Below are 13,955 nucleotides of genomic sequence, written 5' to 3' on the forward strand. Positions count from 1 at the left end.
GTGCCCCTGCAAATAAAACTAGATTAGTTGAAAAACTACTATACATCATTTTGTAGAATATTTTTTTCATATTTAATGGTACATACTATCTACAGAAAAGGGGAGTAGCTATAGGGTCTCCATGTGATGGTAGTTTCGCTAACCTAGTTATGGCCTTCTGGGAGCACCATTTTGTGAGAAGTAACATCAAAGAAAAAATCATGTATTATACATAATTTTTGGATGACATATTTATCATCATAAATGGAGATGAAACTATGGCTAAGGAAATAGCAGATGAGATGAATGCCAGCACAACCTTCCTGGGATTTACATCCAATTTTGACAGGGTAAAGATTGCTTATTTGGATGTAGAATTAACTAAGGACATTTTAAGGGGATGCTACTTATCTAAAATTCATTGAAAGAAAACCTACTCAAACTCATTTATACATTACACAAGCTGCCATCCAAAATATCAGAAAAATCTATAGTCAGAGGTCAGTTGGTTAGGCAGCACAGATGATCACCTTGGATATAGAAATCATGCAAGAATGGGATAATTTAAAACAAATGTCTGAAAGAAGGGGTTATCAAGAAGTGTTACTGCAGGGACTCATAAAAGAGGTCCAAATAAAAAGAAGGGAGGGGCACTTCTCACTCGTTTTGAGACCACCAGCCTTATTAGCTCATACGCTTAAACCTGGCACCCCAGAGGGTAATAGAGCTGATATAAATATGCCAAAGAACAGTAATAACAATAACAATAGTGATAAGAATAGATATATTGTCAGCTTAATTATTACATATACACCGTATGGTGAGTCCATAAAGACCACCTTAAAAAAAACTGGTGTATCCTTATGGAAGACACAGATCTTAGATCTAAACTGGGTGGCCTACCAAGAGCTGTGTATAGAAAAGGAGCTAACTTTAAAATATATATTGGTAAAGAGCATAAATTGATAACAGGAACCCAGGAATGGTTAAATGTGAAGCATGTGCCTATTGCAGGTACATATATATAGGTAGGGACTATACAATTGCCAATAGGCAGTTTTCTCTCACTGCTAGATATGACTGTAACTCTAAAAGTGTGGTATACTTGGCAAATGTCAACTCTGTCCAGTAAAACCGATCGAAGGTTCAATGAAAGGATCTATGAACACATTTATAGTATAAATAGAAACAGAGAAATAGATGCTTTAGCCACCCAAATTAGGGACAACCCGGGACACCAGCTTAAATTTAAGGTAATCGACCAGGTGATGGAGATCCCTAGAGGTGGACATACATCCCTTTTACTCGAAAGACAAGAGTTATGTTGGCAACTTACTTTAAATGTGCATGGTTATCCAGGCCTTAATGAGCAGTGTTCTGTTATGTGTTTACTCAAGCTTAAAAGTATTATGCTGAATGAATTTATGAAATTCTGTATAGAATGTTCTTATAAGCCAATATTTTATGTACTTATAGGTTTGTGTGGATGCACTTTTTTGATTGTTTTTATATATTAATAATGCTCTACTTTGTGCTTAAAAATTCTTTTGAAGTATATGTAAATATCTTTATTAATATGTATATGCTTTTTAACAACCAGTTTTAAACTTGTGATGCAATGCATTTTATTAGTCATGTGATTTCATGGTTATATAAGGAGGGTTTTTCTGAAGAAGTTCATTTGATTTGAGTGAATGAAAGTGCTCACATATTAAAGTTTTGGTTTGCCTTTGGAGCTGTGGCCCTTTGATATTTATTTTATTAGTGCTTTATTTGTTTTTTTTTGAAGGATTACTAACACCTTTGGGAAACCCTTGCAATCATACTGATATCACTGGCTACACACCACCTGTGTAGTCAGCAGCAACTGTTATACCTTTGCACAGAGGTGGTGCATACACTGACTGACATAACTATACACCTCTTTGTCTAAGTATCCATACTGTATGCCCATTGGACAAACATCATGGAACTGATCAGCACACATATATGTGAACTACACACAGTTGACTATTCACAGTTTGTATGTTTGACAGGGTGAGCATGACTGTTACAGGTGGTGGACATTTCCAAGGCAGTCACCAAGGACCTGTGTGAGGGTACATCAGGGCGTACAACCCCCTAGACTGAACTCAGCTATCTGCCTATATCCCCCACTGAGGAAACATTTACAAAGCACCCACTTAGACATCCATGATACTGTCATTGGAGGGTCACTAAGTGGCCCATTGATGGCACACATACACAAGATAGGGACATCCACCTTCAGTAGCTGATCTGTAAGCAGCAGTGCTCAACAAGGTGCAGTCCTGGGTTCTCTACTGATTGGAATCTCTTTACTCACAATACACATGACTTTTGAATGAATGTGGCTAACAGTTTTGGCTGATGCCTGTAGATTGTGAGTACCCTTAGAGTCTCTGTGGTATGTCACTACCCTGCAAGAGAGTATTGCGAACACATGCCCGTTGACAAACTAAACATAAACTTCATGCAAATATATATATATATATATATATATATATATATATATATATATATATATATATATTCATATTTATGTGTGTGTGTGTAATATTTCCATCAGTTAGACCTATGTACCTGTTAAGTAGCACATCAGTTGCAACATGTGATGCAAATACTCAGAGGTGAAAAATCTGGGCACACAGACCTGTCCACACAGGTTTACACATAATGTGCCGTAGATCACCATGTCTCTGCAGTAGTATGGCAGGAATCATATGGCATAGTAAATGACTTACTCATAACCTCCAAGTACTCTTCGCTCAGCATGCCAATATCTGAGTGCAATGGCCATTTGTTGATGTACCTTTCCAAGAAGTATTGGCAATTGCACACATCAGTATGGTCCCTCACAAGGACATCTTCATGTCTTCAGTATGTGTTCAATGGGGATCATCTGCAATGAGTGTCATTGTCACTTGTGGCCTATAGACTACTCAGAGGTGATATGTGCCTTGCATATGGGGCAATGTGTGACTGTGCTTGATTGCATTTGCTGCCTATCTATCCTAGGAGTCATAGTAGATGTATAACTCACTGTAAGGACATTAACCTCTTATGTGACTTTAGTACTACATGCTTGTGGGAGAGATTTGTCTAGCACAAACACACCCTTGAAATATAACCCTGCCTAATAGCACACAGAGCACTCAGTGCACCTCAGCACATTCCATCTGCATAATTGGGTGGTCAACCATCATCTCAGCACAGGTCGTCTGCCAGTGTCCCTCTTAGACTGGGCCAATGTATGTGGATCCTGTAACTATGGGTATAAAGATGTCTATGATTGTGAGGGCTGTATGACCATTATGCTAGTGAAGTTCAAATGTCCTATGGTTCCATAACATGATGTCAAATGCTCCAGCAGGCTCAAAAACAAACATGGCTACATTGAGGTAGCACCTCTTTCAATCATTGTGTACAGAGCATGCCAAGGCGCACATGTAGTGCAAGTTAGCTGTATGTAGATGAGAACACTTACCTATGTAATGTTACACACTACAGATCACTGTACATGATGCACGCAACACACCTAATGTCTACTAGTACTATCAGTTTAGGACATATGCTTTGTGACATCAGTAGGCCTTGTTGTGGTCAATACTTTGGGTGGGCACATCACACGGTAAAAATAAAATACTGCAAAACCCTGTCTATTTCTAAGTTACCAAGGTGATCACATTTATGTCATATAGACATACACATGCCCCAATTAGCCTGGACTGAGATTAGAAACCCTACCTATCTAGTCTTACACATGAGAGCTCACAGTACTTATTGCACGTGTCATGGCTTAAGTGGGATCCTACACTGTCAGCTGGTAGTCTTAAGGTGGATGACATCATCAGGCCTTGTAGAAGATGGCAGTTTGGAAGCCAGCAAGTTACAGGGTCAAAAAGTGCATAACTGATGCATGTGGGTAGCCCATGAGGGCATGCCATCTGTTTTACAGTGGGATACACACATATGCGTACCAAATAGCCTGGATTGAGATTAGAACCCCTACCTATCTCCTGTTACACACTACAATTCACAGTACTTATTGCACGCACCACAGCTTAAGCCTGGTGTTATACTGTCAGCTGATAGTCTTAAGGTGGATGAAATCATCAGGCCTTGCAGAAGAGGGCAGTTTGGAAGCCAGCATGAAGTTACAGGGCCAAAATGTTTATAATCATTGCAGATGGATAGCCTATGAGGGCATGTCAGTTGTTTTGCAGGGGGGTACATACACACACACACACACACACACACACACACACACACACACACACACACACACACACACACACACCAAGTGGCTTGGAGTGAGATTAGAACCCCTACCTATCTATTCTTATGCACTGCAGAGCACTATATTTATGGCACATGCCATAGGTTAAGTCTGCTGGACAGTGATTGCGGGCACAGTACTTGTGCATTACACAAATTAGGCTTGTCTTGAACGGCATCTGTGGCCTGTAGAGTGTTACTGCTTTGTACTGTTATCTGTATCTAGTATCCTAGGAGTGAAATAACTGTTATAATCCTAGCTATGTGTGTACAGTTACCATTATGGCCATACGTGTCTGTTTGCACTTAGACAGGTAAACCTGCGAGCAGGAACAATGTGCCCTGTCCATGTGTATGTTCACAACATTATGCATTACACCACCTGCTCACCTGTATCTGTCTACGTGGTGACATCCAGCAGGCACAAGCATCTGTAGGTAAGTGGATTATGTACTGTTACACTCTTAGGTTTGGATCCTTTGAGCAACAGTATAGATGTATGATAGTGCTGATTTATTCACTATTATTAGGGTGTGTAGATAAATACAGACATCTACATGCATATTTGTGTATATAACAGGGATGTATATATAAATGTAGCTGTGTGTGTGTGTGTGTGTGTGTGTGTGTGTGTATGATATGTATGTGGTATGTAGATAAATGGGACGAGTCTATGTATCATTTAAATATATATATAGCTATATATATATATATATATATATATATATATATATATATATATATATATTGGTATATATCTATTTCACACTACATAGGTCATTTTGATGAAGGGGCAACAGAATTCCACTAATTTCAACTAAGTGTATGGCATATCCACTGGGACTGTCAATACTTATAAAGTGACTCCAGGCCATACCTACCTGTACTCCAGCCTGGAATTCTGTGTGTTACAGACAATGACATCTATCCCTGTTTCTGCAGTACTGCACTTCACTCAAAATGTCCACAGCATTCCCCAGCTGTCTGCTATACTTAATAAGTGACTGAGGTTTATAATGTTATACCACACATAGACTGGCAGTCAACATAATAATACCTCAAATGCAAAAGATGTGACTACTTCCTGATTAGAACTATCAGCACCATCACCCATGTTAACTTTCCTAGTCCACTGAGTCACATAGGCAGGAGTCATTCATCACACAGTCAACAGCATAATAAATATGTACATTGTTATTCCTGCATTGCATGTGACATGCAATGAGTGATCGAGTTCTATGTTACAGCCCAGAGATTGCCTGGTCTGCTAATAAACCATTGCTGACTTAGTGTTAAAGCAGTTATATGGGAACACTGCTGTGTTGGGGGTGGAGGAACAACAGATTATGATCTGCTAGGATAGACAATAGTCTAAATATCATGTGACCCCACTGTTTAGCATCTCCCTTGACTGATGTAGTGAATATTCCAACCATGAGGCCTAGTGATTATTAGAGAACATAGACAATTGGACTGGGTATCTTTAGTCCCATGTGGATGTTACTTCTGTCCACATATCCCACTATATTTCCTTGCATAAATGCAGCAGATCCATACATATGATACCATATTATAGTAATCCTTACAAGTAGTGTGTAGGTTAGAGACTTACCTTGTGAGTGCAGCAGTTGACAGAACTGTAGTTCAGGGCTAACTCTGTGTGATGCAAGCAGTACATAGTCAATGCATGGATAGGCACAGGTTGTGTGGGTTGCCTACCACCAATCATTTTAATATATGTATGTGAGTAGGAGTAAGTTATCAGTCCTTACAGCCCTAGGTAATCAGTGAATGTGCTATGCATTGTCTCTTAGCCAAAGCCAGGGCATACTGAGCATGCCGATGTCTGCCTACAGGGACATCATCAAGGGATTCCTCCTCCGAGTCCTGTGAGTGTTTCTGTGGTTACCTAGGCACTGGTGCGGGGCCTGTTTCCCTTCCCTTTGCTGATCCTGCTACAACTGTTTCTGCAAGATCATATTGTGTAACATGCCACATACTGTGAACATATGGGACCTGATGGTATCCCTGGCTGTGTTCTACATGACCTACAGAGTGAACTGGCACCACACCTGCGTGCCCTTTTCAATTACAGCCTCCCCTCAGGCTTTGTCCATACTGAATGGTGCACTGCTACAGTCATACCTCTCCACAAAGGAGGAGTGACTACAGACCATGGGAACTATTGTCCCATTAGACTGATGAGTCTGATATTCAAAGCTATGGAATGAATCATCATGGACCTAATAAACAAGGATATAGGGAATCTCCAAACTCTGGATCCCACACAATTTGGTTTTGTGAAGGGTAGATCATGCCTGCTCAACCTGGTTGACCTCTTTAAGTCAGTCACCAGAGCTGCGGATGAAGGCAAGGTGGTTCATACAGCCTACTTTCATCTGGCCAAGGCCTTTGATACCATTCCCCACTCGGGAATCATAGAAAAACTCACTAAGTTAGGCATCAACCCTTATATTACTAGGTGGGTTGCAAACTGGTTCACAGATAGAACCCATAGTGTGAACGTAGCTGACTCCAAGTCATACTGCTGAGCAGTCATGAGTGAAGTCCTACAGGGTTTGGTCCTGGGTCTTCTCCTGTTTGGTATCTACTTCTCTAAAGTCCAGGCCAACATGAAGGGACTCTGGCTGACAAAGTTTGCAGGCAATTGCAAGTTGAGAGTTATTATTAACTCCCCAGGTGATGTTGATATCCTGCAGACAGGCCTCACTGAGACCAACTACTGGTGTCAAAACCATGGCCTTAAGCTGAATGCCAAAAAAATGTGTCATTATCCCCTTCAGGAAAAACTCAGTTCCCACGAATTACCACATCGATGGTAGTTCACTGAACACCGAAGGTGTTATAAGAGATCTGGAAATACAGGTTGACAGTAACCTCTCTTTTGACCACCACATTGCCACAGAAAGTCCTTCTATGTGGCACATCTCATTACTAAGGGTTTGTATCCAGGAAGAAAGAGGTCATTTTCTTCCTCTACTCTTCCCTCATTAGGCCAATCATCGAGTAAAATTTCCCATTTGGCATGTACCTCACTAAACACCTGCAACAATTGGAGAGGCCACAAAAGTACCTCACAAAGATGATCCTAGGCCTTATATGGACAGACTCAAAAACTCCAACTATTCTCTGACACATATTGCCTACTTAGAGGCGATCTCTGCTTGACTTAGAAAGCCATGTCTGACTCAGCTCTGTTAGAAATGCTACACCTAAAGAAATCCCAATCCCTCCACACCACATGCGCCAGAGACCTCAACAACATTACCACAATCAACAGAACATACTGGAGGGACAGGTTCATAACCCAGAGACTGCCATGCTATGGAATAGACTTCCCATACATGTCAATCAGAACACCTCACTTGTCTTCTTTAAGAGAAATTTTGATGAGTGGATCAGAAATAGAAAATTCACCCATGGGATCATTCTACTCGACAGAGGCACTGGGAACTAATGTCAGATGGCACGATGCCGAGGTAATCCTATGGTCTAGGCTTGTAAAGGCTCCAGGGCCATTAGCCTAGCACCCACCTATGAACCTATGAACATGTGGCTGAAGTGTACCACAGGGCTCCTCCAGATATATCAAGGCACTGAAAGCTTGACTTCAGAAGGCCAAACACACTGTCTATGATGTTCCTAGTTTGTGCATGTGCCTCATTATGGCATTCTTTCTTGGGTGTGTGTGCATTTCTGATGGGTGTCATCATCTATGGTTCCAATGTGTAGCCAGTATCCCCCAGTTAATGCTTGTGTGGGATGTCCCCCCTAGCAAACATCTGGTACAGCTATGATGTGCATCAGATATGGGAGCCGTGATAACTGCCAGGGCTGCCAGTACAGACATTCATGATAATCCCCTAGGCATTGCATACAACTTGGCAGTTGATGGAGTGGTACCCTTTGTGGTTGACATAGATTCTATCCTCCTCACAGGGTGGTGACTTGATGTGTACATGAGTGCACTCTATGTCACCCTACTCAGGGTAGTGTGCTACATGGTAGAAGTGTTGCATATTGCTGGCCCTTGCCCCAGGGGTGAGGGAAAAAGAAATGTGCTCACTAGCATATGGTAGCATGACATACAGGAACTGGTGGGGTACCCTGGATGTTGATGCCTGTGAGACCCCCCCCATCATGTCCCCAGCTGGTCTTTGAAAAGGACCTGCAGCTAGTATCCAGGGGCTACCATTATCTTTGTTTCCACCAGGATGGGTTCCCCTCTATTAGTTCTGGGTCTGAGTTGATGGCAGCAGAGCTCAGCGAGTTCTTATAGTATGGCCCTGTCCACCCTGTAGCATTCTACAATCTCCAGCTCATGTAGCTCCTGGAAGGTTACCCTGGGCCTGAACACTCTTCTCCTTCTCTGTCTAGGCCTATTGTCAGCAGCAGCAGCAGCACTGACTTCAGCATCTAGCACATACAGATGTAGAAGACCGGCAGCTGCCTCTAGCATACTCTCAGTTAAAATTCCCAAGTCTGTACTCCAATGGTGCAGAGTATGGGGAGATTGTAGGGTGCATGCATACTTTATAGTGCTCTGCTGTAGGTGCTGGCTGTGTGGTTGGCTACCTATGATGCATTCCACCTGCCTAGTATATCATTATTTTATTTATTTATTTATGTATTTATGTATTTATTTATTTATTTATTTATTTATTTATTTATTTATTTATGTATTTATTTATTTATTTAACATTTGTTTACTGGGAAAGTCTGACTTGGAACAAAGCCAATTTTCAGCAGATGCTAGGGGGGGAACTTTCCAGATGCATGTCTTTGTAACATGAGAGGAAACCGGGCCACCTGGAGGAAACCCACACAGATTCAGGGAGAAGATGTAGACTCCACACAGAAGGCACCCCAGCTGTGAATCGAACTGGACAATCTCTTGCTGTGAGGTGACAATACAACTACTGCACCACTGCACCATTATCAATTAATAGCCCTAGTTTAAATTAAACAGGTGTCAAAACTATTTAATATGTCATTGGCTTTTTGATACACTCAGCACTGTGGTGCACCGAGCAAGCACCCAACCCGTAGATAAACAAAACTAAACCCTTAGTGTACACCCCCCAGACTTCCAGGTTTACCATGGCAATTAACCACGTAAACACATCAAAACACACTCCCCTGAGCTAAACAAAGCTTAGAAGTTAGTGCACACCCCCCCAAAAGTACATGCTCATCATGGCTGTGTGTCATGCAAACAGACACAGCTAAGTTGAAATAAGCTTAGAAGTCATTGGACACACCCTCCCCTGATGCCACCTACCTCCTCTGTAAACACCAACATGGCTCTCTGCCTTCACAAAGGGGATATACGGACATGATTACCCCTTTATTCTATTCAGTAACTCCACCTCATTTGCATAGGGATCCATGCTCACAGCCCGGAAATGGCATGCTTCATAGCCCTACCAAGTTAGCAACAGTACCAATGCACCATTGTAGATACTCCACACAAGGTCCTGTAATATACTTCTGTCACATAATATTAGTTTTGTTTTTTCCAATATTTTTTTTGTTTTAATGCATGTTTGCCCACTGGGCTGCACTGTGCAAACATGCCCAGATCATTAAAAAGAAAAGAAAATTTATTTAACTTAGAGATGTAAAAGAAGAAATCTATTAAAATGTGATTTATTTGGTATAAAAACTAAATAAATGCAACAATTAGCTTTTGATGAGATTATCAATAGGTAAAGTACCAGTCAAGACTAACATGCCATATAAAAGAAAACAAGAAAGAATATGTATTCATTGTGGAGAACTAGAAACAACAAAACATTTTTTTTAAGTATAAGAGTAATGAAGTTATGGGAAGAAATATGTAAAAATAAAATGCTGAAAGGTTTGGAAAAGGTAGAACATATAAACATGGATATTTTGCAATATAGATATTATGATAAGATAAGACAAAAGAAATTAAGAAAATTGACAGAATAATATTTTATATTGTATGGACATTATGGCTGGAGAGAGTTAATGAAGTTAAATTTAATGGAAAATGGATATTAGCAGAAATTCTAAAGAAAATATGTTATTTGCTTTGGAAAAAGGGTGGGGAAAGTGCTTAATATAACTGTTTAATTTTATAAAAATGTGTAAATAATTCTAAATAATGCAAATAATGTATACAATATCAATTATGTAAATAATGTATATAAGTAAAGATTATCAATAAAGAACCCCTACTTGATGTTTTCATAATTGCAGAAGAGCTAGCTGCAATAACATACAAACATCTTGATCCTAACACAGTTATGGCTGGGAGGAAGGTGCACAGCGTGGAGAAGCTAATGGATAGATAGAGGTGAATGCCAGCTTGCAGCAGGAAGGTAAAGTTTAGGATATAGCATTTCAGGATAATATGTTTTCCAAATCAGAACCAATAGCAAATAAAAAATGTATGGTTACAACCCTCCACTCAGGAGGGTTGTGGGATGATAATTTGCAAGAGATGTTGCTATGGTGTGAACGAGAAAATGGAGGAGATGTATCATGGGGAGGAATAAGGGATAAAAAAGACATTGAACCAAAGAAGAAGAATAACTATTCTGAGATGTGATTAAACAAAAACAGAAAGAAAAAAGAGATGATGGCCTGAAAGGAAAGTATGTGGCAGAATACAAAGTAAAAATAACATTAAATTAAACAAATATGATGTATGGAACACTATAGTTTTAACTTTGAGAGTCAAGATACAAGAGATAAGGGCTTTCATTTTGATAAATAAACAGACTTTTTGTGACATTATCTTTAAGACAATTTAGGAAATGGAATTTCTTTTGTGTGAATATGAAATGAGACAATTTGAAATTCCATACAGCAATTGTGTGCTAAAAGATTTTTTGGGGGGAAATAAAAACAATTATACACAATTCATTAAAAAGACATTTAAAAATGTTTGTAAAGAAGTGATGGACTTATCAAAAGTTTATGACAACAGAGGTTCATGGACTGTGGCATGGGATTATAATGTTGTTCTGAAAATGGAAGTGGAAAAGATGGCACACATTCAAAGTGTTATAAATGTTGATGGTAAACTGGGTTGTAGTCAAATTTTTGGGACAACCAACGACATGTTTTTCTTTTGGAAATAATGACTTTGTGTGAATAATTGTGTTTAAAGAATGTTATATATGTGGGAAATCAGGAGATGCAAAACATGTGAACTAGAATGTTATAAATGTAAACAAACTGGGTATTTATGAATGGATTGCAATGTAAAAGGTTAATGATAGTAAGGAAAAAGGGGATACAGAAAAAAACGAAGAAGAATTGGAAATTGAAATTAAAGGTAATTTGGAAGAACAAAATGAAAAAATAAAGAATAAGAAGATAGAGACAAGATAAAAAAGGAGTCAGAAATTTGCAAAAAAGATATAAACTGGAAAATAGTAAAATGAAAAAAAAAATAATTCAATTGGAAAAAGAGGAAAAAAGATGAAAAGACGTTGAAAGAATGAGTTTAAAAGAAAAAAATAAAAGAAATGGGTAATGAAAACTAAAAAGGATAAATTATTTTTCCTAAATTAAGGAAATGCAGAGTAATTATTTAAGAATTCTATCAGAAAATGTAAATAATATTAAAATATAGTAAGAAGAATAGGGATTTTAGAATAGTGCAATAAATATGACATAGATACATTTGTATTAAAAGACTTAGGATGTTTAATAAAGGAAGAAAGATTGCAAACAGAAAAAAATGGGATAGAAATATAATATGGAATTTAGGAAATGAAAATTGTTCTGGAATAGCAATGTTATGTAGAAGAACAGTAAAATATTAGATGTAAAACTAGTAAAGATGGGAAGATTATTACTGATGTGAGATGGCAAGAAAAAAATATATAGAGTTATAGCTGTATATGCATATGTTGTATGTACATAAAGGGAGAGTTTATTTTAACAATTATTGGATTGTATAGTAATTTATATGAATATTATAATAACAGGATATTTTAATTGTGATTTATGAGGCATAATGAAAAAGAAAGGAAGGGATATAAGAAAAATGGCTGATGTTATGAAATGTGGTAAATTGGTTATTTGGAATAGAAAGTTCTGGACACATACAAGAGATATTATGAATCAGAAATTATTTTGTAATATCTGAAGGAATAATGATAGCAGAAGGGGAAGCAGCTATAACAGAATTTACAGGCCATTAAGCAATATGAAAGGAGATAAATGAAAATAAAGAACATATAAAATCTGAAAAGGAATAGAAAGAGTAAATGAAAACAAAAATATGAAATGAAAAGGAAATAAGAAGAAATCATAAAGATATGGAGGGATCATGTTACTATGAAAACATTTTAAGTTAATTAATCAAAATGGTGGATTACATTTAAAAATACATATGCAATTTTTTCTTTTAAATGGAAGAGGGAAAACTGAAGAGTAGAAAAAGGAATATATAGAAATGCTTTTGAAAATCTACAAAATAAATTGACTGAATGTTATGATAAGGAAAAAGAGTTATTTAAAATAAATTATGAAAACATCAATATTTGTTAAATAAACAAAGATATTTATTACAAGAAAAGAAGGAAAAAGGATATAATTGTGAAAGAAGATAGTAGTGTAATGAGAGGGATAAAAAATAAGGAAGGATAGTCAGAAATCAAAAACAGATAAGCCAGTTATAAAATATGGAAAGTAAAAAGTTTTTCAGATCAAGTAAATAAGGAAATCGAGAAAGCGATTACTATGTATGAATTAGATAAAGTTCTTAGCCAAGTTAATATAGATTTACTAGCAGCTCCAGATGGAACAAGATATGAAATGTATAAAAAATTTATGGAATGGCATAAATAATGCTTGTCATTCATGTTAAATGAATGGTCAAATGAATTGTATATTGGAATATTAAACTTTATTTGGAAAAAAGGCAAAAAAAAAGAAGATATAAAGTAAGGGAGATCAGTAGTATTAAATAATACAGATTATAACATTTTTAAGAAGATAGTTCAACAAAGACTGAAAAATAAGATGGAAAATATAATGGAAGATATGTATATGGTATGAAGGGAAAGGAAGGTCAATAATTGCTAATGATAGTAAGATAAATTGTGTATGAAATCTTAAATAGAAGAAATTATGTAAAACCTATGGTAGATGATATTAGCAAAGTGTTTGATTCAATAGAGTATAAGACATAATGGAAATTAATAGAGGCATACAATTTTAGTGGCAAATTAAAAAAAAGTTTGTATGACAGCATATAGTAATAATAACAAAAGAATTTTGATTAATGGCTAGTTAAGTAAGGGATGAGGGATGAGTAGTGGGATAAGACAAGGCTGTCCAATGAGTGGTAAACTATTTGCTTTAGTTATAAGTATGGTTATAAGTAAGGTGGATGGTAAAATGAAGAATGCAAAGCATGTAAAAAAAGGAGTACATATTACAGTTTTAATGACATATGTAGATGATATTATTATAATTAGTAAAATAACTTATGGATTAAATAAGCTATGTTTTGTGTGGTATGTTGTTTAAATGAAATAGGTATGACATTAAATAAGCAAAAGAGTAAATATATTGGATAAGATAAAGATTGGAGGAACATGTTTTGCTTTGAAAGAAATTTCAGTACTGGGAATAAATTTTGGTAATAAAACAGTAAGTGACACACAATGGGA

This window comes from Protopterus annectens, chromosome 6.part0 (assembly GCF_019279795.1).
Source record: "Protopterus annectens isolate FY-2018-M chromosome 6.part0, PAN1.0, whole genome shotgun sequence".
Lineage (NCBI taxonomy): Eukaryota > Metazoa > Chordata > Ceratodontiformes > Protopteridae > Protopterus > Protopterus annectens.